The sequence below is a fragment of the Nyctereutes procyonoides genome, unplaced genomic scaffold, assembly GCF_905146905.1.
Source record: "Nyctereutes procyonoides isolate TBG_1078 unplaced genomic scaffold, NYPRO_anot_genome, whole genome shotgun sequence".
NCBI lineage: Eukaryota > Metazoa > Chordata > Mammalia > Carnivora > Canidae > Nyctereutes > Nyctereutes procyonoides.
In genome coordinates this window covers 28,211,391-28,237,550 of record NW_026575146.1, presented here as the reverse complement: position 1 = coordinate 28,237,550, position 26,160 = coordinate 28,211,391, and the positions used below count along the sequence as shown (strand labels likewise).

At 38.5% G+C, this 26,160-nt stretch overlaps 1 protein-coding gene across 8 annotated transcripts in view; it reads right to left on the bottom strand.

The window, feature by feature from the left end:
- Nucleotides 1–26,160, bottom strand: part of PKIB (cAMP-dependent protein kinase inhibitor beta) — a 201,764-nt gene that overhangs the window by 42,767 nt on the left and 132,837 nt on the right. The gene's annotated exons all lie outside the window — the stretch shown is intronic.

The window sequence follows — 26,160 nt, the reverse complement described above, 5'->3', positions numbered from 1 at the left end:
GCCAGTGGCACCCCTATGCCTTATTTATACTGTCCCTGTCATTGAGGTTCTTTGCCTTCAATCTTCTCCCCATCCCTGGCTAGCATACATTCATCCATTCATGGTTAACTTGGGCACACCCCTTTCCTGAAAGCCTTCTCTGATCTCCTCAGGCTAATGGGTACCTTCCTCTCTGCTCTGAAATACTCGCATGTATCTCCATTATTGAACTTACAAATTTCTGATTAGTGTCTTCCCATCTCCACCTCACACAGTTTTTTAAAGCCTTTTGAGGACATTGATTGTGACTCATTCCTCTTGCACAACATTTTGTACATGGTAGGAGGAATAAAATAAATATCTGTTGAATGCCAAGGTGTATGAGGTATTTTTCAGACTCAGGGTTTCCTGAGTACATACTTTATCAGTGTGAAAGAATTTTAAAATCCAAAAATGGACATCTTTTATTTAACCTTGTTCCTGTACCCAGCTTCCCATATGGTTTTCACTGTTCCTCTCACTCTGAATCTGGGACTATTTCCCTTCAATTGAGTCCAATTTGTTCACACCAAATATAAGGAACTGAGAAGAGGAAGAGAAAAATAAATGAAAACACGATCATGGGGGAAATAGTAATAAAATAAAAATTTATAAGCTTCAAAATATATGCAATGTAAATATTCACCCTAAAAAACAAGTTTAAGAAAACATACTTTTGTAGTCCTAATTTTTTCAAACATCTGCATATAGCTCTTGGCAAAGATATAGTAGAAACTGCAAATAGGAACCCAGTTTAAAGTCAGTTTGATAAAACTAAACATTGTCATATGTATCTTTAAAATGCATGTCTTAAAAAATCCCTATTGTATACCTTTACTATACTAATGTTTTCATTTTATGAATTTCCACCATTTCTGCCCATTATACTAGAACCAAGAAAAAAAAAGAAATAGTATGTTGATAGAGTTATTTTTCCCTCTCTAACTCTTTGCAGCTTATGTTAATCCAGTATACCTATGGGATTTTGAAAATAATATTCCATACAGATTTTTGATAACTCATATCCATCAAAATTTAGATTTATGAGTGATATGCTGAAGATTAAGAGACTGGGAGAGCCTCTACTTAACATAAGTCATCAACTATCAACAATTTTACTAACAAAAGAGCAGTAATTTCTGAAAAGGTTTCAAGAACAGCGGCATGCCCCAACCATAACAGAAAGATCATTTTGAGCACACATCTCCTATTTTCAAATACTTATTTTTATAAATTATAAGTATCACTATACTAATACACTAATATAAGTTATGTATTATAACTATTATATATATGAAATGCATTAACAGAAATTTAAAATGAAAAAAAAACATATAACTGAGTATTCTATTATGTTCTTCCTAAACTTCAACACAAGATTCAGAATCTGTAAGACATTGCTACTGCACATGGTCTAATTCTCTCTACTGTCTCTCTTGGGACTTTTACATCTAGAGAAAACAGGAGCACCTGGGGGGCTCAGTGGTTGAGCATCTGCCTTCGGCTCAGGTCATGATCCCAGGATCGAGTCCCTCATCAGGCCTCCTGCATGGAGCCTGCTTCTCCCTCTGCCTGTGTCTCTGTCTCTCCCTGTGTGTTTCTCATGAATAAATAAATAAAATCTTAAAAGAAATAAATCTAGAGAGAACATAGGATCATATGAAGGCTAGGAGATACCCAAGGCGGAAAGCAGTAATCTCACCAAAGGGTATTTGCTTGCATGCCTGACAAGAGGAGCAGATTGAGGAGAAGGTAGGCCAACAGGAATCCATCATATTAGAGCCACATATACACTCAGAATTATGAATCATCTCATCCAGTGATTTTCAAACTATTTTTTTAATATATTTTTTTCCAAATGGACTCTTTACCAGATGGCCAATAGGTAAGATGGATACAAGCAGAACCGCTCTGGTTACAGCAGCTCCCAGACTCTACCCCCTCTCACCTCTTCCTCTTTTCTTCCTCCTCCAGAGAGGAAGGTCATGTCTGAAAATGACATGACCGCACTGACATTTTAGAGATGAGGTTACCAGGCTGGAGATGGAATGGGAGCAGCCATTTCAAGACAGAATGTAATAAAGTAGCTAAAACTACTCAAACTGGGCACTTGTGCATCATCCCTCTCAATGTCCCTGCCTTGTTTTCATGGAGTGGCTTCCCTGTGTATCCTGATCTGATCTCAGTTGTACGTATAAATACTTAAACTATGATGATTTAATGGCATTTAAGATAATTTTCACTTCTGGTGTTTGATAAAATAATGAATATTTATTTTCTCTTCGAAATGTATACTTCCTAACTTGAAAGTTTTAAGGACTCAAGCAGCCAGCCGTATCGATATACAAATAACTTACTAAAGAAGAAGGATCCAGTGCACCTCAATCATGAGATTTCAGGAGGTCCCCGAATCCTCAGAAATCAAGGTAAATATTTTAATGTAATTTTTAAAAAAATCAATATTAGCTTAAAAATTCTACGATGAAAAGGAAAAAAAAACATCAAAAATTTAAAGAAAGATTTGACCCTGTATTTGTACAACTCAGCCTCATATATCTCGCTCTAGACCTGGACCTGGTCCAGCAACTTCTCTGAAAGAGTAAAGAGCAAATATAAAAATCATGTCAGATTAGTTGTATTAAGTAAAAATCTGTGTCTATGTTACCTAGGATTACAGAAAAAGAAGAAAATGTAGTCTGGAGGACAAAGCCCAAACAAGGTGCACACCTTCACACCTCCGTCTGCAGGACTGAAAATGAAGTGATGGTGTTTGGGAACAAATACCCAACTGGACAAGTGTAACACAGGAGGTACTACTTAGTTCATGCTTGCATTTGAGCAATTTTACGATTTCAATGAGCTACTAAATCTAGTTACAGCTGCTTCAATAAGCATGTTCCCATTTTTGTTTAGTTTTTAAAAGCAAATCATTGTTCTAAAACGCATAAAAACCTGAAAGTTGAAATGTGCCAAGTGAACATCAGCTGATTCCTAAAAGCACATTAGCCACTTCAACGGCAAGACCTAGTTTTAAAAGGCTGTTCTTAAAATGTAGTTAACCTCTCAAGCATGACAGTGGTGAAAACAAGCCTCAAAGAAATGAATCACTGTGACATTAGAAAGTCTGTACCTTCATGAAGATGTTTTCCATCCACAGAACTCACATGCACTAGTTTAGGAAAATAAATGACTCCGTGTCTGACACAGTAGGCACTCAGCACATATTTACTGGATAAATGAATGAATCCATGAACTTTGGATAAAAAGAGGAGAAAAAGGTAGAATGGGACCAGATTTTGAAGAGCTCTGAAACAGAGACATTGTGCTGTGGGCTGTTGAGTAGAGGTTAAATAAGAAAAAAAAAAAAGTGGATCTTTAAAAGAAAGTATGGGTGGCTTGATAGCCAATTGTAAATCTAGCTAAAAGTCTCTAGAAATAATCTTGGCAATGATCGATAAAGGTCTACCAAAGGGTAAAGACGGTTAAGTTGGAGAAAGGAAGGTGTGACAGATGCTGCTGGTTGGCTCCCAAAGTTCCCCTTGTCTTCTGTAGAAATAGGAAGGCTGCCTGGGCACATGCTAAGGACCACAGAACCATGCACTGAATAAGGCCATGCAAATGGATTTTGTCATTTAAACATGGGCTGTGGGCAGAAGTGACGTATTTCATTTCCTGGTTGTACCCTAAAAGAGAGGGGAATGTGGCCTCTGTCTCCTCTCGCCCCTGACTTGAACACTGGTCTGTGCCTGTGGTGCTGAGCTGACAAGCAGACAAGGACAATCAAGACTTTGGGGGTGACAAAGCAATGGGATGGAAGGAGCCTGCATTCCTAACATGGCCATGCCATGATTCCACCCCTGTGCCATTTTCCTGAGCTGTACACGACACAGGACTAAACTTACATGGTGTTTGATCCAGTTATTTTTGCCCCTTGTGATGTGGCAAACTGATAGAAATAGAAATTAATCTAAAAAACATTTCAAAATGGAAAAATCCATGGAACGTGGTGATAGCTGTAGTGAACGAAGGAAAGCAGTGAGCTAAAGCAACTCCAAGGTTTCACGTGTAGGGAACTAGGAGAGTGGAACCACTAACAAAATAACAGATGAGGAGGAGAGCTGGTGACGTTTACATGGTCCCCAAAGAGTCCAGGGGATGTGCGCTGTGAGTCACTGCCACTATGGGCCTGGGACTCAGGCAAGAGGAGAAAACTGAAAACGGAAATTTCAACAATTTTGTATAGAACATAATTGAAAGGGATCCCTGGGTGGCGCAGCGGTTTGGCGCCTGCCTTTGGCCCAGGGCGCGATCCTGGAGACCCGGGATCGAATCCCACGTCGGGCTCCCGGTGCATGGAGCCTGCTTCTCCCTCTGCCTGTGTCTCTGCCTCTCTCTCTCTCTCTGTATGACTATCGTAAATAAATTTAAAAAAATTAAAAAAAAAGAACATAATTGAAAAAGTGAGAATGGATAAAATCTCAGACCCAGAGAGACCAGTGTGTCAAAAACTGAGTAACAGGTGTTCTCCCAGAAGGCAGGAGGAAGAAGCAGTAATCAGCAAAGGGGGAAAAAAAAGTTTCTTATCTTAATAACAAAAGGGAAATGATTTGAAATCATGGAATAATTAACCTTAATCCAAGAAGACAAACAAATTTAAAAGGGATTTGATGTAGCCTAAACTTCTTAAATCTGTTTAAAGTTCTCATGAGAAATTAAAGCAAACAGTCCTTGAAATAAGAAAGCATTAATCAGGGTTCTGAACAAACCAGGTCTTAATCATGCTGCAGTTTCCACTTAAATGTCCAGAATCCCAAGACAGAAAAAACAAGCAATAGGTACTTCTATCGTTTTCTCTTTTCCTTATTCTCATAGTAGAGAAAGGAACGAGATGAGATGAGAGGAGTAAAGGGAAGTGGAAGCAGAAGTGTTTTTCTCCTTTCTAGGAGGCTGATGTCCTTAAGTGGAAATTACAAAATAAAACGAACGCCTCCTCCCAACTTTTATTAAGTTATGCTCAAAGATACAGTGGATCTAAATTTCATTTTGGATCTCAATTTAAGTCACAGTGGATCTAGATCTATGCTTTGAAATTAATACAAAGTTGGCAACATGCAAGTCCACTGTGCCCTATAAGAGTTTGGGAATCTGAGGCACTTGCTACATGCATTCCAATTACTGGAAGATCACCAGCATTCCAGAATATTCAGACAACCTGGTGTGCCCTGCTCTTATATAGTTCTTCCTCCCCACCTCACCTCTGCCAGCCACCCAGGAGGATATTTTTTTTAGGGAGCCATCAGCCCAGAGATTTCTGTTCTTCATTCCACTGTCCACCACCGTGCACTTCGGACTGATGGCAGTAACGATAGTAGCTTTTCCTTAAGATTATTTTCTCCCTAGCTTACAATGTACATTGTAGCTACCCAAGGACATCAAAATTCCAGGATTCTTAACCATTATATTTTCACTGAAATCAATCATACCAATTCCCTTTGTATGAGGAATTGATATTCCCCTCCTTTCCTTTGAAGAGAAGTCTGTTAGTCATCTTTTCCTCTTCACATGGTGACCGCATTATCCATGGTCTTTAAACTGCATGGGGGTTAGTTTTTGCCCTTATTGTTTCTAGCATTACACGTGAGCTTCATAATATTTTTTTAAGTTCTTAATACTGCCTCGAATAGTAGGATTCCACCTTCCTCCCTTTTTAGATGTAATGACCAGACATTACTATATATTCCAAGGAAACCAAGGTAGAAAGGCTTGCCCTAAAATGACCTCTTCCTTATAAATGGTTGCAAAATACTGAACAAAAGTTACTGTACACCATCAAATTAGCTTGAAGGCAAAAAACTTGTTTTTTTCTAATTTGAGTTGATATAAGAGAAGGATGTGTGCATGTATCAGGGGCGGGAGCAGGAAAGAGGATTGTGTCTCGTGGTACTTAGCATACAACATGCAGAACTGTCATGCTTCACTCCCATCCCTCAGATGTGGCTTGTGTGGTTCCAAAATTCCTGGCATTGAACATATAAACTGAAAGCCACTCTGATTATTTAGGAAAGCTCCTTTCTCTACCTCCTTACTACTGTTTCTTAGTGTTCAGTAAAGAAAGTTATGTTTTAAATTTTTCCAACAACATTAAACTTCTTAGCCTATATTACCTTCTTGCTTATATCACAATCCTCAAATATCAGGAAATCATCTCGTAAGCCTTTGGCATTCCAAATGATTTACAACATCTTAATAGGTATAACTAGGCTAAAGAGAACACTGTTAGGCATTACATTAATAAAGTAATTTAGATGTTAATAAAAGAATAAAATTGTAAGTACTAACCCCAATACTCTTATATTCATACTAGCATATTTAGATTGGGTGTTTATGTCCACAGAGAAAGTCAATGAAACTGATGTTATATAGGGAAGTGACTATACCAACTCAGGAGGGAAGAGAGCTAACAATTGCTGAGTGTTCATGATTTTCCAAATGCCTTAAACATTCTCACACAAAAGCCCTCAAAAGGAGATATTAATACTATTGGACACCTGAAAGAGTCTGTTCTTATAAGAGAGCCAACACCAAGGAGTGTCAAGGTTGGAACACACATCTGCCTGACACCAAGTCATGCTGTCTCAAGAATAGCAGCGTAACTCGATTAATTCAACCCATAGGAGCAGCAAAAACTAAGTATGTGGAAAATATACCACGTTTTTTTTTTTCAAAGCAGTTTTTATAGGACATTCTATTAGCCTTGTATTTTATTTTTTTTTTTTTAGCCTTGTATTTTAATACCAGATACTCCATCCTCACCTTGATGAGATCAGTAACCTGTTCAAAGGAGCCAGCTTTGTTGTTTGTTTGTTTTTTTTTTTTTTTTTTTTTTTTTTTTTTTTAGCAGCACAGCAATATCATTGAAGGCAGTTCAGGACAGCACTGGATGATGGACTTTAAGGAGGGCACGTGATGTAATGAGCACTAGGTGTTATATAAGACTGATGAATCACTGGCCTCTACCTCTGAAACTAATACACTATGAGTTAATTAATTGAATTTATTTTTTTAAGATTTTATTTATTTATTCATGAGAGATACACAGAGAGAGGCAGAGACATAGGCAGACAGGGAAGCAGGTTCCCTGTGGGGAGCCCGATGTGGGACTCAATCCCAGGAACCCGAGATCATGACCTGAGCCGAAGGCAGACGCTCAACCACTGAGCCACCCAGGTGCCCCTAATTAATTGATTCTAAATTAAAAAATAAAGACAAATTTACCAACAGAGAAAAAACAAATGTGTTGCCATCCTCCCACATTTACCAGAAAGTGATTTCACAGACTCTTAGACTAACAGTTGGAAAGTGGAAGAGGAGGACCAATAAATAGATCCTCAGTTTTAAATAACATATAAATTATTAAATATAAACATATTATAATATGTAATGATATATAAATACATATTACTATTATAATTTAGTGCCCTTTTGGGTAAGACAAGACACTCTTATGAAACGGACATTATGACTTCCTACAAAGTAGTAAGCCCTTGGGACTTCAGTTCCCATACCTGCACAGATAGCCTGAGAGCTTTCAGGGCTTTTGCAATGCAAACCTTCTGGAGCCTTGAAGAGAGACAGGGCCAAAGGCGAGAACCCTGGGCGAAGGAAGTCAGTCCAAAAGGTTTGGTCAGAGAAGGCTAAAGCTGGGAGACATTCTAATACTAAAGACAGTATAATGCTCTGCACATGAGCTTTGGAGCCAGGCTGTCTCCAGAACTTGAGAGCTATAACTTGGATAACTTCGCCCCAACTTTAGTTTTTAATGTGGAAAGAAAACTTCTGCCTCACAGAACATGTTATGAACGTTAAGTGAGACAATATCTGAAAAGGCCCCAGTATAATGCCTAACACGTAGTGAGTGCTCACCAAATGATCGTCTTGTATGAGAAACTGTATTTTGGAAGGTTCAGTGACAAGCACAAGACCATGAGCCATTTCTTTATTATGGGGGGAAGGGAATACGAACTCAGCTTCATCTAAAATCAAATTGCTTCTGAATAACCAATTACTAGGGCACCTGGGTGGCTGTCGATGATGCGTCTGACTCTTGGTTTTGGGTGAGGTCATGATCTCATGGGCAGTGGGATCAGAGCCCTGAGGGGCCAGTCTGCACTGACCAGGGCGTCTGCCTGAAGTCTCCCTCCCTCTCTCCCTCACATGCACACGTGCTTGCTCGCACTTGCCTTCTCTCTCAAATAAATAAATACGTATTTTAAAAAAAAATTAAAAATAACCAATACCAACATAGGGCCAGAAGAGGTCTGAGAAAATTTCAAATGTCCTTTAATTATTTTTTTCATTAACAAAACTGACTTTCCAGCCAACGCTTTTTTCCTCTTCCTGACCTCCATTTCCTTTCAAATCAGTATGGATTCTTGTGTCATTTTGATTCTGTTAGTTCTTGGGCTAAAGGTCTCCTTCGTGAACCTACTTTGTTCTGATATTCTCAGTTATAGCTATTTCCTTCTCTAGTCTTGGAAAAGCACACAGGAAGGAGAAACATATTAGAGTAGCATTATTCAAAAGGCACTGCATCCTTGCTAACTATTTAACATGCTGCAGATTTAGATTGTTCTATCTAAATAAGATATAGAATGTCAGTTTCAGATTTTAGAATTATATTAGGAAAATAAAGACCCTGAAATAGCATTTTGAGATAAATCCATTCTTGCAGGGTCTTTCAAGAGTCACTTTTTAAAAAAGATTTTATTTATTTATTCATGAGAGACACAGAGAGAGAGGCAGAGACACAGGCAGAGGGAGTAGCAGGCTCCATGCGGGGAGCCCGATGTGGGACTCGATCCTAGGACCCCAGGGTCATGATCTCTGCCAAAGGCTGACCACGGAGCCACCCAGGTGTCCCTCAAGAGTAACTTTTAAGCACCAACTGTAAGAACAATCTCTGAAAGCAAACTGACCAAGTAAAGACTTCATACTCAGTTCATCAGTGAAGAGACTTAGGCAGAAATGCTCATTTCTAGTTTTCCTATTTATCTTCCCTAAGGGATGCAGACTAGTCTTGTTTCTTTTTGACACTGTTGTTGCCTGTTGTCACTGTCGTGTTAAAGATTTTTTTTTTTATAATTCAGGTATATGGGTCAACTAAAAAAAACTTCACTTTTCTAATTTATGATCTTTCTAGAACTGGAGCGGTATTTGGAGCAGGCCACTGCGTTAGGCCGTATAGACCAGGCTTCACGACCACCACTCATACCGTAATTCCACACTCACAGCTGAATTTAAATACTGTTAATGCTATTGAAGTACAAATTTAGAACAAAGGAAAATCTTAATACACTTTTTATGAAGATTTCTTTTTTCCCAGAGTGTTGTTTACTAGACCCACTCAATTCCTCATATTAAATACATTTGCTTCTTAGAAGATGAATTAACGTATTCACATATGCTTCCCTTTGCTTATTTAGATATGCGTCACATTAAGACAGTAGATTCAATGCAAGGTTATGGACAGGACAAAAAAAAAAGAGACAAAACTCAACAAAAATATAGTCGTCAAAATTAGCCTCTTCCTTGAATGTGAGAGTGACTACGTGCCTCAGACTTAGGCCAGTGACATTTATTACTAGCTGAATTTACATCTCCAATAACAGCACCTATTCATATCAGGATTTATCTGGCTCAGAGAAAAATGGCAGCTGCTGGTGATTCACTAAAACCAATTCTCAGTGAAGCAGCTGCTGCCGAAAGCTGTGCTCTTCACATCAATCATTTGCTGATTGTCACAGCTAGTTGAGTCACATCATCTGCTCAGTCTATTGATTTCGTGGTTGTTGATATTTGCGTTGCACTGCGGTATGACTGTTGTCATATCATGCTGTGCTAGTTGAAATAACATCATCTTGGGGACCCTTCAAATATGAGAAAATTCACATCATCATGAAAATACAACCATTCTGTGAAGGAGGTGGTAAAAGAGCACTCAGTCATTCTAACTGCTAAGAGACGCATTTATTTTTAGTAGAATGAGTCCACCCACTTCTGTGCTTCTCTGAGAGATGGGCCTCAGTCTGTCACACGCCACAAGTGTCACAAATACCAGATTTGGTGTCACAGATTGAACTGTGTCCCCTAAAGAGATATGCGCAGTACCTATGAATGTGATCTGATTTGGAAATAGAATCTCTAGAAAAGTTGAAATGAGGTTATACAGAATTAGGGCAGACCCTTAATCCATTATGACTGTGTGTCCTCATAAAAAGAGGGAAGACAATGTGAAGATGCAGAGATACAGGGCAAATGTCATGGAAAGATGGAGGCAGAAATGCGAGTTATGCATTGACAAGCCAAGGAATACCTGGTGCTACCAGAAGCTGGACGAAACAAGGAAGGGTCTTCCCCTAGAGGCTCTGGAGGGACCACAGCCTTGCAAACACCTTGGTTTCAGACTTCTGGCTTCCAGACTATGAAAATATAAATTTCTGCACTTTTTAAAACATTCAGTTTGTGGTACTTTGTTATGGTAACCTTTTTAGGGCATCGATCTGAGGATGGTGTAAGAGTATCAGCTGCTCTTGGAAGGCATGGGTACAAACAGTGCTGACCCAGGGAGCCACAGTGCCTACACAGAATTTTCTTACAGGCCACATTTACTCAGATTAGAGACTTTTCTCAAGTTAAAGCATCCTTAAGTGTGTAGATAATTCTAAGGATAAACAAAATCAGGACGCAACTAACAGATCTTAGATTTTAAAATATGTAAAAATAGCTTGAGATGAACCAAGTATCTCCTAACACCTTGTGTTTCTAGTGGTTCCTGGTGTTATCTCATGACCTGTCAGTATTAACAGATGTCAAGCTTTCAGCACACTTACTCATGCCTAAAAGTTCCAACACACTGAAAAAAAAAATGAACAGATGTATTAGAATCACTAGAGTATCTATTTCCACGAAGTTTTTCAAAGCAAAAGAAGTGCAGAAGAAATGGCACAATCAGGATAAAAGACAGAAATATGCTTAAGAGATTAAGCCATTAAATTATATCTTTGTAATTCTTGCTTAAGTTTTTCTCTTGGAAGGTAGAAAAACACAGCGTCTAGATCCAGACACCCTTGAGTTACGTTAGTTCCACCACTAATGAGTTCTGTGTCTTTGTGCAAGTTCCATATCCTCTCTCAACTTCAATGCACTCATTAGTAAATGAGACTAATAATCCTACCAACTTTATAAAGAAACCATTTGGTAATTATTAGCCATTATTATTACTACTACTCTGTATGTTAAGTTGCCACTGCATCCATGGAAGAGATGTGCCTCCACATCTCTGCCTTCTATTTTTAAACCAGAAAGAAAGAAAGCCAGTTGCAAAATAGGTCAACTCTAAAAAGTGCCCATAGTGCCACAGCCTCACTTGGACTACATGCAATTGGACAGAAAGAGTACATCTTTTGCAAATCTTGTTGATAAGAATGTTTCTAATATATTCTAATCCCTTTATCCTGGTGGTTAAGTGGAAGATACTGGACATGACACTACTATTTTAATCACTGAGCCTTATGCAGTGATTGACGGGCATTATGTATTCTGAATATCAAGTATTATAGGATGATCTTTTTTACATAATGCTTTAATAAATGTATCAAAATGGCCTTTTATAATGTACAAAGCATGCTCACTGTGTTAAGTCTATCCCCTTATAATATCATCCTATTTTTTTTCTTCATTTTGTTTCATCTTCTTCCATAGGTAGAATTGCAGATATCTAAAATGCCAGTTATCATGCCTTAACTCTTTCTGCTCAAATTAATATATATATAATATATAATTTATTATTTTTAAAACCTCCTCCAACATGTTGAACAGTTGTTTTTGAACCTAAATATAGTTATTTACTTTTAAGGCTGACAACTTTAATATTTTCTATTTCAGTTCACCAATCTGGTCTGAAACTAAGTATCACTCCTACCAAATGCTGCCCCTCCCAATATTGTGTCATCAACAAAGACGAAAAAAATGCCTTCTAATATTAAACAGAGATCACCCAAAAGCAGTGCTCAGGAGGGTATCACTAGAGATTTTTCTCCACCTTGAAATGGGTCCATTCAAGAAAGAAATATAAAGTTTATAGAAGGATTTTAGATCTAAACACTTCATATGGCTAAGATGGCAATCCTCCCCAAACTACAGATTCAAGTATCAGCAACATCAAAATCCTAGCTTGCTTTTTTGCAGAAATTGACAAACGGATTCTAAAACTCAGCTGGAAAGCAGGAAATATGGCCAAAACATTCTTGAAAAAGAAACAAAGTGTGAGGACTCACACATTTTGATTTTATTTATTTATTTATTTATTTATTTATTTATTTATTTATTTATTTATTTATTTTTTACACATTTTGATTTTAAAACTTAACACAAAGCTAGAGTAACCAACACAGTGTGATGCTGATATAGATACACATGTGTAGATAGACATGCAGATCAACGGAATGGAATTGAAAGTCTAGAAAAATAACACACATTTATGGTTTGATTTGATTTTCAACAAGAATGTCAAGACAACAGAATAGTCTTTTCAACAAATGGTGCCAGGACAACTATATTCCAGGTGCAAAAGAATGAAATTGTAGGGACACCTGAGTGGCTCAGAGGTTGAGCACCTGCCTTCAGCCCAGGGCGTGATCCTGGAGTCCCAGGATCGAGTCCCACATTGGGCTCCTTCCATGTAGCCTGTTTCTCCCTCTGCCTGTGTCTCTGCCTCTCTCTCTCTGTGTCTCTCATGAATAAATAAATAAAAGTCCTTAAAAAATGAAATTGTAATCCATTTCACACCATACACAAGAATTAATTCAAAATGGATCAAAGAACTAAATATAATAGCTAACATCATAAAATTTTTAGAAGAAAAATAAGTAAATCTTCATGACTTTGGGTTAGGCAATAATTTCTTAGATATAACACCAAAAGCACAAGTAACAAAAGAAAAAAATAGATAAACTGAACTTCACTAAAATTAAAAACTTTTGTGCTTTATGGGACATCTGGGTGGCTCAGTCGGTCAAATGTCTGCTTTTGGCTCAGGTCATGATCTCAGGGTCCTGGGATCGAGCCCCACATCAGGCTCCCTGATCAGCAGGGAACTTGCTTCTCCCTCTGCTCCTCCCCCTACTTGTGCTCTCTCTGTCTCTCAAATAAATAAAATCTTAAAAAAAAAAAAAAGCCAAATTTTTGTGCTTTAAAGGATACCCTCAAAAAGTGAAAAGGTGATCCACAGATGTGAAATATCTGATCAGCAACTTGTATCTGGAGTATATAAGAACTATTACAATTAAATAATAAAAGATAAATAATTCAATTTAGAAAATGGGCAACAGGCAATAATAGACATTTCTCCAAAGAAGGTATGCAAATAGCCAAAAGGCACATGAAAACATGTGCAACATCATTATCTAATAGGAAAATGCAAATTAAACCACAATGAAATACCACCTTCTATCAGGATGGCTATGGACAATGACAAGTATTGGCGAGGATATGGAAAAACTGAAAGCCTCATCTGACGCCGTTTAGCATGGCAGCCACATTAGAACATAGTTTGCAAATTCCTCAAATTGTTAAACATCGTTACTATACTATACTCTTAGGTATACACGCAAAAGAAATAAAAGCCTACACTCATGTGAAAACTCATGCAGGCCTAACAGTTTAACACTGCTTCACAGCAATGTCATTCATCATAAACAAAAAGTGGGAACAACCCAACTATCTATCAACCTATCTATGCATAAATAAAATGTAGTCTGTTCTTAACATTTAATGTTATTCAGCAATAAAAAGTAATGAAATACTGATCCATGCTATAACATAGATGACACCAGAAAACAGTTAGGCTAAATGAAACAAAGCACATGTACATTTCCATTTATATCAAATGTCCAAAATACGCTTATTCATAGAAACAAAGAAGAGTTGTGGTTTCCTAGGGCTAGTGTGGAGGGAATGACCTGGGGATAACTGAAGAATCACACTAATGGCTTTAGAGTTTCTCTGTGTGGTGATGCAAATGGTCTAAAGCTGTTTGTGGTGATGGTGCATGAATATACTAGAAACCACTGAACTGTGTACTTTAAATGGGTCACTTTTATGGTATGTGAATTATATGTCAACAAAGTTTTTTTTAAGTTAAATAAATTTACTGGGGTACCTGGGTGGCTCAGTCAGTTGTGTCCAACTCTTGATTTTGGCTGAGGTCATGATCTCTGTGTCATGATATTCAGCCCCACATCAGGTTCCACACTGAGACAGAGCCTGCTTAAGATTCTTTCTCTCCCCCATCCTTCACCCCACCCCATGCCTCTCTCTCCCCCACCTCTCTAAAAAAAAAAAAAAAGTTAAATTCATTGCAAAACATCCTCAGAGGATGTTAATGTTCAGTATGAATACTAATAAGAGGGAAGATTTATGTGCAATATATCACTCGTTTATCCATACAACTGTTTCTTCAAGAATTTTGAAAAAAAAGATCTCAACTTGAACTTGATTCTTGTATAGAAAAATAGAATGTAGAATTAGGATCCCAGCTTGTCACATTTAACATATCTCATATGTGTTCTTTACCTTTCAATTATTTTTCTAAGATAGGAAGAAAGGTCTAATATGGATATCCTATCTACAAGTGTAAATGTATATAGAAACGTTTATTAAAGGGGTGTTTTGGATAAGTGGGAATACTGGCAGCAGGAATGCACAAATCACTGAGATTTTCTCTTTTATTTACAACTCAGTTCCAAATTTATTTTCCTGAAGAAACCACACATTTCCATATGAAAATATGCTCTCTTTGGTCTCTTAATCACAGACACAACCATCCTTTACACCATAACATAGTCTAGGGAACGGGATGCCTTATCTTATTTTGATCAAGAATCTGTGCTTGATGGAACAGGAATTTTTTGGTGTAAGTAGCCATGTGCTTATTTATTCCAAGATATTCATGCCTTTCATGATTTCCAGTAATTACTATTTCTAAACATACAGCAAGCTTTCTTAGCCATGAAGTCTATGCAAGGAGAACGTGACTACGTCTACGGTTTAGCTTCTAAGAGAAAAACTGATCCCAGAGCTATGGAATGCTGGAGTTGGAAGGAGCCTTAGAAAAAATATATATTTAACTCTTTAATCTCAATCCTCTAATTTCAGAAGAGAGGCACTCCACGCCATAGTTCCTGTATAGGTCGCCAAAACATAGAGCAGAGGCCGAGTTAGAACTCGGGCCTTCTGAGCTCCTCCCCAGTGTTCTTTTTTACATCAGACTGTCTTTCAATGCATAACACAACTGGGCTTCTTTTCTCTTGACCGTGTTGTCAACAACAATGCTGTGCATACAAATATGATAAACCCATCGTGTTTTGTGGGGCTTTTCTTATGCACATCAGAGTCCTCTGGGTTCTGCGGTGTTCAGAAAACACCTGCAAATGATTCAGTGTTCAGCTTTCTCATTCATCCCGAAATTTGACATCTCTAAAATTCATTTGTAAAGGCAAACTGAAGTACATAATTAACTTTCATGTTCTTTCAGAATATTTTAATATCATGCTGCACGGGATAAATGTTTTTCTTTTCTCTTTTTCTTTTGTGCAGTGCCTTCTATTGTGGACTGTCATTCTCTTGTGTCTTTTATATAAAAGGTTCTTGCATCTTACTTTTTTTCCTTATTTGTGTCCTCTAAAAATAGTATGAGCAGAAATCCCTCAGCTAATAGATTTTCAAATTACTTCACTTTTGTATTTACAGATTCTCCTCTTGCTATTTCATTTAATCAATGCCAGACATAGACAACTTTACCCAAAAAAAGTTGAGACAGTAATTCTACTAAATTAGAATTTTAGATACTAGTTAAGAATATGACTTCTTCTTTCAAACAGTGAGCTTCTTTCCATGAGCTGTAAGGATGACATAAGAATATTCTCCTCTACTAAGTTAAAGCTTACTCAGTGCTTGTGTGAAAAAAAAATAAGCCAAGTACCTATAGATAAATCATATAACAGCCAAATGGTCTTACAGAATGATTTCACACGTTGTTTGATTTATCAATAGATTCATGATTCACAATGTCTTTTAAAACCATAATTAAATTTTGCATCATCTCTGAGGGAAACAGCATGGAAACGGCTGAATATTCTTGATGCCAGTAATTTTGAAACTGTAATAACTCTATGGCTTGGAATTTAAAACTACACTCAAGTATATTTTATGTGTATATATAAAGTCTCATAAAATTTGCTATGTGCATTTATGGAGTAAATAAATTCTAATGAGAAATAGAGATCTTCAAACTTGTCCAAAAACAGAATTTTTTAAAAGTATTTGGAAGTACCTATTTCCATGTTAGTAATAAAATAAAAACATTTTATTCATTTAAACAGTCCATATGACTTCTATTTGGTGAAGTCTAGTTTTTTTTTCCTCATGAAAATAAATTGCTTTGATTAAAAATTTTAAATAGAGGTTATAGTTTAATATTATCATAAAAAAAGGGACGCCTGGGTGGCTCAGTAGTTGAATGTCTGCCTTCGGCTCAGGTCGTGATCCCAGGGTCCTGAGATCAAGTCCTGCATTGGGCTCCCCGCAGGGAACCTGCTTCTCCCTCTGCCTATGTCTCTGCCTCTCTCTCTCAGATCTCATGAATAAATACATAAAATCTTAAAAAAATATTATTATAAAATGTTAGTAACATTAGGCTATGATTCCATTGTAATCAACATTACATTCCCAGTATTTAGAAGAGAGCCTGGCAGATGGTAAGTAGGTGCTTAATAAAAATTTGTCAAAGAATGCTAAATAAGTGAGCAAATATCATTGTTAACATAAACATCTAACATTACCAAGTGCTTTGAATGTGCCAGGAACTGTGCTAAACTTTATTTTATTGGTTTCATCCTCTAACAGGCCAACTGAAGACAAACTACTATCGCCTCCATTTTACAGATGCGGCTAAGTTCAGAAGGCTAAGTAAATCCCCAAGGTTGCCCTCTGAACAAGTTTACAGACTTAAATCCAGCTCCCCCTGACTGCAGAGCTGACCTTCACCTCTACAGTAATAATAATAGTACTAATAATGCTAGCAATGATGTAATTAATAATAATAATATTGTTGAGCTGTTCCTCTGTGTGCTATACATGATTTTAAGCCTTCACACATTAATTCACCTAATCCTTATAACATTCTTATAAGTCAGATACTACAATTCTCAATTTATGGATAAGCTGCCAGAGCCTGTTATTTTGGTTCCCCCTTATTTCCAATCATTAGGCTTGTTTTTATTATGGCCTTTTTTTTTTTTTTTGAGTAGTAAGCCAAAGAAGAAAAATATAGTTACAGTCTTTCCATACTTTGTTCCATTATTTCTGGTAGTACTCTGGCTAAGGCATAAACATATAATAAAAATAGCTTCTACTGAGCAACTAAATATGCTAGGTAACTAATGTGACTTATTATCACAGTCCTCCTAACATTCTGAAGGTAGATACGATAAACCTCACTTCACTGATGAGAAAACAGACTAGGAGAGGTTGCCCAAACCACAAGCTGGTTAGCGCCATGGTCAAGAGTCAACCTCTGGTCTTGAGTCCAATCCAAACACACTAACCAAATATTATTGGTACTTCTCGTCTTCTGGGGATAAAAAGTTTCCTAGAACTTTGGCAAACTAAAATTTACCCATTCCCGAACTTGCTCCCCAAGAGCAGCCTCTTCTCTATGAGCTTTGCCACTGTGATTTCAATCATACATCAGAGCAATAAAGACAGAAGGGTTAGGTTAGTGTGTTTGGACTGGACTCAATACTAACACATTTCTGTAATTATTTTCCATAACAGACCCAGAGTAGTTCCTGGACAAGAAATCCACTGGTGGTAACCTGATTGGTTTTCATTCCACCTTCTCATGAAATATAAACCCTTCCATTTGTCCTTAGTAATGTTAGTGCCTTATGCTTACTGCATAAGTAAATTAAAATAATAAATAAATAAAAATATTGCATTTTTCATGTTTTATCACTTTCAAAGCTGACCAAATCCATTCATAAAAATATCTCATTAAGGGTCACCTGGGTGGCTCAGTCAGTTAAGCATCTGACCTTTGATTTCAGCTCAGGTCACAATCTCATGGTCGTGAGACTGAGCCCACATTGGGCTCCATGCTCAGTGGAGAGTTTGCTTGAGTTTTCCTCTCCCTCTCTCTCTATCCCTTCTCCCTGGCACTCTCCCTCTCTCTCAATTAAATAAATAAATCTTTTTAAAAAATGATTTTTGTGAGTATTTCCTTAGGGTTACCATACGTATCACCACATATCTGATCATTGACCAGCCTCTTATCTTTACTCATGTCCCTTAATTGCCCCAGCAAGGGCTGCAGATTCCTGCATCTGTGAAGCTGGACTGAAGGAACTTTTATTGGTTGTTTGAGTGCCTTGAGATGTGGCTGAAAGTTAGTGTTTAAGTTGCATTACTCCCTAATCTTTCAAACCTTAAAAACACACAGCTGAACAAGAGCTCAACAAATATCAATATAGTTTGTTGAAAACATTAATGTAAGAAAGATCCAAGAGGCTTTTACTTAACGATGATGAAGAAGGAAGCAGCATACAGATATCCCCCAAACAAGAAATAATCCAAATACTTCTACTGTTGTTCACTCATAAATTCCCCTCACTACCAACTCTATATACTACCCTCAAAACAAAGCTAAATTAGCTCCAAAATATCATCTTAACATCAGTGATTAGTACCAATAAAAATAATTAACATTAACATAGATGGTGATACTAAGTAAGGATGAATAGCTACATTTTGGATGTAAACAATCACCAATATCTAATTGCAAGCCAACTGAATAATTGCTCTGAAGGGAAAACAACAACACTAACATTTCCAAGCATCTTGGTGATGACAGTAACCAATCAAAAGCTTTGATTGTCATTCATGCATTTAACAAATCTGTACTGAACAGCTAGAACCTAGAGCCGGGTAATGCAGTAAACAAGAAAGACAATACCCTACTAATTTACAGTTTTGATGAGGGTTATGACAGGGAAAATGAGAACTCAAGACCATCTAAATCAGGTGGAGAGATCAGAGACAGTGCTGTGAGGCAAATTTGGTAGAGCCGCATGTGGCAAATACCCCAACTGTACCATGAGGCAAACGTGTGGGTCCCAGTGACCTTGTCTTCACTGATAAAATGACGTGTCTTTACCTACATGCCAGCTTTGCCTCTGCACCCTCAGTACCATGTCTACAATTCAGGGATGTCCTTGCTTCCCTTCTTTTTGACTCCCAGGAGTCTGGAGTCATGGCTCCTCCATTAACCTCCTTCCCCCTTTACACCTCCCAGAGGGGCTTCTCCAGACTGGCTGTAAATGTAAAGCTCTAGCTCTGTGGTCCTGCTGCATTTTGGAGTGAGCGCCAAAGGAATGAGAACCAACCAGGTGATCTGTATGCATGGGGACAAATCTCAGCACCGACAAGTCAGTGTGGATAAAAAGCTTTTCTTAACATTATAGGAGCAATTCCTTGCCACAATAGCTAGGCAAAATTTATTTTTCTCAAATTCAAGCACTACATTTAAAAAAAAACCTAAGTAAGCAAATTTCACCTCTCTATAAACTGATTCCAATTATTTGGGAATATGCTGGAGCTCTTAATGTTCACCTAAAATAAAAATGAGGTTTACGCTATTGTTACTATTTAAAAGAGCATTTAAAATTTGATGATATAATGTCTACAACACAATAGTCTTTTATATAACAGATTTACCAGATCTGGTATTTCATGGAGATAAACATCACCCTGGTCAAATTCTCCTGGCACACACAATAGCTCAATAACCAACTATCGTTTTTAGGTATAAACATTTTCAGGTGTTAAATCTGAGATTCCTAGTTAGCAAGAAAAAAAGAAAAAAAAAACTAATAATATTATGCATCTGGGCAAACAAACCTCACAATACCATGAAGACAAGTTACTATTAAAGACAGAGAAAAATACTAAAATAAGTACCTCCTTAGATTTTTAAGTTTCAAAGCCCTATAGCTGGACCAAACACAAATAATTGTTTCTTCCTGAGTGTTTGTTAGATAGAATCAAGCCTACAATGACTATTTTCCTAGGGATTTTCTTGTACAGCCTTTTTAAAAAACTAAATTACCTTTCTTAACACTATAAGGATTAAGTCTATTCTCTCTAGCAATTTACACTTTTTTCCATAACATTCATCACAATTTGTAGCTGCATATACATTCACCTGCTTCTTTGTCTACCTTCCCTGCTAGACTACTACCCCTCCATGAAGTCAGGTAGTTTCCACTTTTGTTCCAAGTCCTTAGGCCCTAAGAGTCCCTCAATATATTTTTATCAAATATATGGTATTTATATATAAGAATTTAAAGTTACTGAGTGAAACGCAGGAAAGAACACATGGAGACCAAAAGCTATTTAAATTTCAGGGCAGCCTGGGTGGCTCAGTGGTTTAGGGCTGCCTTCAGTCCAGGGTGTGATCCTGGGGACCCAGGATTGAGTCCCATGTTGGGCTCCCTACATGGAGCCTGCTTCTCCCTCTGCCGCTCTCTCTCTTTCTCTCCCTCTGTCTCTCATGAATAAATAAATTAAATAAAATTTTAAAAATAAAAATAAATTAATTTCTGACTATATTAGCAGTCTAAACAAAAAGGTAAACTGACATGAGCCATATTTTTCTTCTACATGAGAAAATAAATCTAAAGTATTTAGACGTCAAAATTTCTTTTCCCAACACTAAAATTGTGAAAGAGTATAAAATTTTTAAAAAGATAATGTAATATATCTCAACAGGTTATGAGTAAATCAGTACAGAAAAACAGAACACTAATACTGGGAACAAGGCTTACATCTTGTTTGAGAGTTTGAGAATAGAATACCAAAATGTAGGTTACATTCTTAAAATCCACAATCACACCATAATGCCAGTTGGTATTGATGGTTCTCCTTAGCCTTGGTTAACCACCCTGAACACAGACTTTCAGTAAACGTCTGCTACTACTAACAACATTCTAGAGGTAAAAGGGTAATGATTATGGGTTTGTATCTAGAATATAAAATGGAGGCACAGTTGAAGGACTGGAGGAAATGTCTGGAATGACAGCTCTCATCTCCACCCTTTGTGTACACACTTCTATGCTCAGAAAGTAGAGGGGAGGGCAGCAAGAACACATTGTTAAGTACCTGCCCTGTACCATGCACTTTTCACACATATGACTTATTCCAACACGATGTTCTGACTCATCGCCATTTTTCTTCATAAGGAAACCACAGTTTTGAAAATTTGATCTCTAAAGACAGTAAGAATCCGAAACCTGGGGTAACTAGTCTCCAGAGGTGAAATTCCTCACACTATGTCACACTGCCAGGGCGGAACACTGGGATTGGAGATTGGGCAAAAGAGGGAATCTGATTGTCCTCAAGCGCTAAAATGATCCGGTCTAAATTAAAACACAGGTAATGTCCTGCTGATCATAAACAGAGGTGGGGAAAGGCACCCGGTGGAAGAGAGGGCTCTGCTGATTACCAGGAAGCACCCCCTCCACCCCAGGTTTCTTTTCCTTCAAATAATCCTTTCCAGTTGTATTAAATGAAACACAGGGAGTTTAATATAGAGGGAGAAGTACACGCTTTGGAATCAGACTCCTCTTACTCCCATTGCCTCCTACTTCCCTGCCACCCCCCCGCCACCCCCCAGTTTTAACTGTAAAGCATCAAATAAGCTGCCCTTAAAGGTTTCCTACGAAAATATCACAGTCATAGATTGCACCTGAAATCCCGTCAGAGCAATTTACATCTTAACTTCTGGCCACCAGAGCATACGCAGGAGTCAGAATGGCCTAACACACATCATTATTCCAAGTAAACGAGTCTTAAGAGCTCGGCTAAAGGTAGTAGTCACCTGGAAAAACCAATCCAGGGGAACCTGTCACCTTGTTTGTTGATTGATAACCAAATGTTGCCTCAGGAATATGCTCCTTTTCCTCAGAAGAGATACAATTTTAGTCGCATGTTAACTTTCTTTTTTTGAAGTACATCTTAAACATTTTTAACAACATATTGAGAAAGCTCAGCTATCCAGGGACCAGCCTTCTGGAATTTTCAGATTCCAGAATTCTTAGACAAACAAAAGTAAATTCCAAACCTGTTAAAAACAATCAGCCCCACAACAGACAGCAATAAATGAACACAATAGAAAAGACTCCTGGACTCAAAGATCATTGCTGACCCACTCTCTTATGGATGTTTTAAAGTGTAGCCATTTAAAGATACTAATAGCCACAGACTGCAAATAAGATGATTTTCTGGAAAGTGAGAAAATCTGTTGAGGAAAAGCTACTACAGCTACCTCTCTGGAAGAAGAAGAAGAAGAAAGAAGAAGGAAGAAGGAAGAAGGAGAAAAGAAGAAGAAGAAGAAAGAAGAAGAAGAAGAAGAAGAAGAAGAAGAAGAAGAAGAAGAAGAAGAAGAAGAAGAAGGAAGAAGAAGAAGAAGGAGAAGGAGAAGGAGAAGGAGGAGAAGGAGAAGGAGAAGGAGAAGGAGAAGGAGAAGGAGAAGGAGAAGGAGAAGGAGAAGGAGAAGGACTATGTCATGCTACCAAAGAAAATATTGTAGCTGCAATACTTCATTCTATGTTTAAGGAAAAATAAAAGACTAAAAAGGCAACCTTTTCTAGAACTTTTTCAAGAAACCAAATTGGAGAGCCTGTGCTTCGGTAATTAGCCATAATCCTTGTGGACACATCATTTAGATTTGTCTATCGATATGTGTGAAGGCTGTGAGTCATCAAGAACAAAATTGAACTCTTTGGATAGTCAGTCTTACGCGTTCACTATGTAGGTCACAGTCCCCAGTTATTCAATCAAACACTAATCTAGGGACACCTGGGTGGCTCCGTGGTTGAGCATCTGCCTTTGGTTCAGGGTGTGATCCCAGGATCCTGGGATCAAGTCCCACATCAGGCTTTCCTTGAGGAGCCTGCTTGTGTCTCCGCCTCTCTTTCTGTGTCTCTTGTGATTGAATAAATAAAATCTTTTTAAAAAAACAGAAACAAGCACTAATCTAGGTGCTGCTGTAAAGGAATTCTACTGATGTAATTAGCATATAATCAATTTATTTAAGCAAAGGACATTATCCTCAATAATCTAGATGGGCCTGACCCAATCAGTTGAAAGAACAGAACAAGTTTCCCTGAGGAAGAAGAAATTCCACCTGTAGACTGAAGCTGCAGCTGCCAGAGTTTCTAGCTTGCCAACCTGGCATATGGATTTTGGACTTGCCTAGCCAGCCTCCATAATCACATAAACTCTGATCATACAATATCTCTCTTGGCAGAAACTTACAGGGAAATAAAGGGATGAGTTCGGGGCTTGAAATTCCCAATTCAAGCTCTGCATAAATGACCTGAAAGCTTCTATGTCTCCCCAGAGGGAAACCCTTGTCTCCTGTAGCTGTAGGTGATAAATTACAACACAAATCCCAACCTTGCAGAACATCTGTTAATGCGAGAGCATTGGTTGGCAAAGAATGGGATTTTGAAAATTACAATACAGACATATGAAAAAAAATAAAAATAAAAAATAAATTAAAAAAAATACAGACATATGAGAAATTCCAACGAAGCTGAGGATCTCAAACCCCTAAGTTCCTCTGAGTTATCTTTGCCAGTGGAAGCTACTCTTCCACTCCTATCCAAAGAGGTCCCTGCCTGCTTTCCTTGAAAAAAACTTGTAATAGTCTCTCCTAAAGTAGATGCTTTGCAAGACACTGCTGATTCTCCTCAGCACCTACCCCTGCCACCCCTCTTTGCTTCTAAATTAACCAATAGCTAGGCTTCTGTTGCAGCAGAATCTAAATAAAGCACAAAATGTGGCCCATGAGAAAGTATGCTACATACCAAAGAAGAAGCACTATTTTTCTAACTTGTTGGATAATTGTAGCAGGATCATAAAGTCAGATATCAGAATGAATTTATTGATATGGGCTCACTAAGCAGAGATGTTGGATTCAGTCTTTTAGGTCAAGGTTTAGAAAGAGGTCTAACATTTTGGCTGGTGGGTTGAAACATGGACCAAGGGACGCCTGGGTGGCTCCGTGGTTGAGCATCTACCTTTGGCTCAGGGTGTGATCCTAGAGTCCCGGGATTGAGTCCCTCATCGGGCTCCCCAAAGGGAGCCTGCTTCTCCCTCAGCCTATGTCTCTGCCTCTCTTTCTCTCTCTCTGTCTCTCATTAATAAATAAATAAATAAAATCTTAAGAAATAAAAAAGAAACATGGACCAACATTAAATGAAATCAGAAGGCCAGAATTGACTGCCTTTGTATACTACAGAATAATGTCCAATGTTAAACTGGCTTATTATGTAATACCTGCTTACCTACCCCAAGAGGGCCCAAAGGACACACCTTTCACTGTGATGTGAGAAATACATTTGGGAGGGGAGACAAAGTAGATATGGTTACCAGAACGGACAGTAGAGCCAAAACAGTAATTAGAATAGCCTGATTTGCAGAGAGAAGCCAGTGGCATTGGGTATGTGATCATGGTGTCCCAGGACAGTGGATGGGCAATCTAATACTTACTTGGATCTCTCTAAGCCTACGAGTTCTAGGGACCCCTAGGTGGCTCAGTGGTTGAGTGTCTGTCTTTGGCTCAGGGCGTGATCCTGGGGTTCCGGGATCGAGTCCTACATCAGGTTCCATGAGGAGCCTGCTTCTCCTTCTGCCTGTGTCTCTGCCTCTCTCTCTCTGTGTCTCTCATAAATAAATAAATTTAAAAAATAAAAGCCTAAGAGTTCTAGGACTAGTAAACAGAAGTCTCTCTTGAATCATCAGAGTCACACCTCTCAGTCAATTCCTAGCCTTGATCTAGTTTACAGGCCCAGAACCCTTTGAATGAAGGGGAGGCCCACTCCATGTCGTACTGACCAAAATTCATATTGCAGATCTTTCTCCTAGCCCGTGAGTGCCAGTGGTGGGCAGGGATGCTTTTTGGAGATGTGGCAAGCCCTGTAGGTACATCACAATGCAAACCCTGAGGCCGTTGGAACAAAGCCCTACCTTCCTCTGCAGATACCTGCTTTCCTGTTCAGAAACAGCTTTTGTCTTACTACAGGGCCTTAGAAGAAAATGAACACCTAATCATGGGCTACCAAATTACCATGAGACCTGAGCTGCGTATTGTAAACTGGCTGCTGTCTGACCCAGCAAGCCATAAAGCTGGGCACGCACAGAAGCACTCCAGTGATCAACTGGAAGAGGCACGTATGAGACCATGGTCAAGCAGGCCTTGGAGGTATAAATAAATCACAAGATGAAGTGACCCAAATGCCCATGGTCCTTACTCTTGCTACATTACCTAATCTCTACCCGTCCATACCTATTGCCTCATGAGGAGTTCGCTAAAGCTAGTTCACTGTGGAAGAGAAAACTTGGGCCTGGCTTCCAGGTGTTTCTGTGCAGTATGCAGGTACCACCTGAAAGTGGACAGCTCTTGCACCACACACCCCCTTTCTCAGATATCTTGGAAGCACAATGGTGAAGGGATGAAATCCTCCCAGGGGGGAGCACTTGAACAGTGCTACCAGGTGCCTAATGGCCAGAGGTATAAAACTGTCCTGACTCCTGGGCTGCGGCAAATGCTTTGACTGAATGGTCAGTAATTTAGAAAGAAAAAGATTAGAAAATTGGTGACAAGGAAATTGGAGGAAGAGGTATAGAGGCACTCAGACCGCTCTACGTGGGCAACAAACGTGAAGATGTTTGTGTCCCATGTGAATGCCTACCAAAGGCTGACCTCAGCGGAGGAAGATTTTAATAATCAAACGGATTAGGAGGACCTTTGTGCGGATGCTGTGCCTCTTTCCCCAGCCACTATTGTTGTTGCCTGATGGACTCATCAATAGGCGCCGTGGTAACAGAGGTGAGGATTGTACATGGGCTCAGCAACACGAGACGGCACTAGGTCGAGCTGGCTACAGCCACTTCTGGGTGCCCAATCGGGCCCAGGACATACACACTGAGTTCCCACTAGTGCACCATCCCCAGAATGCTCAG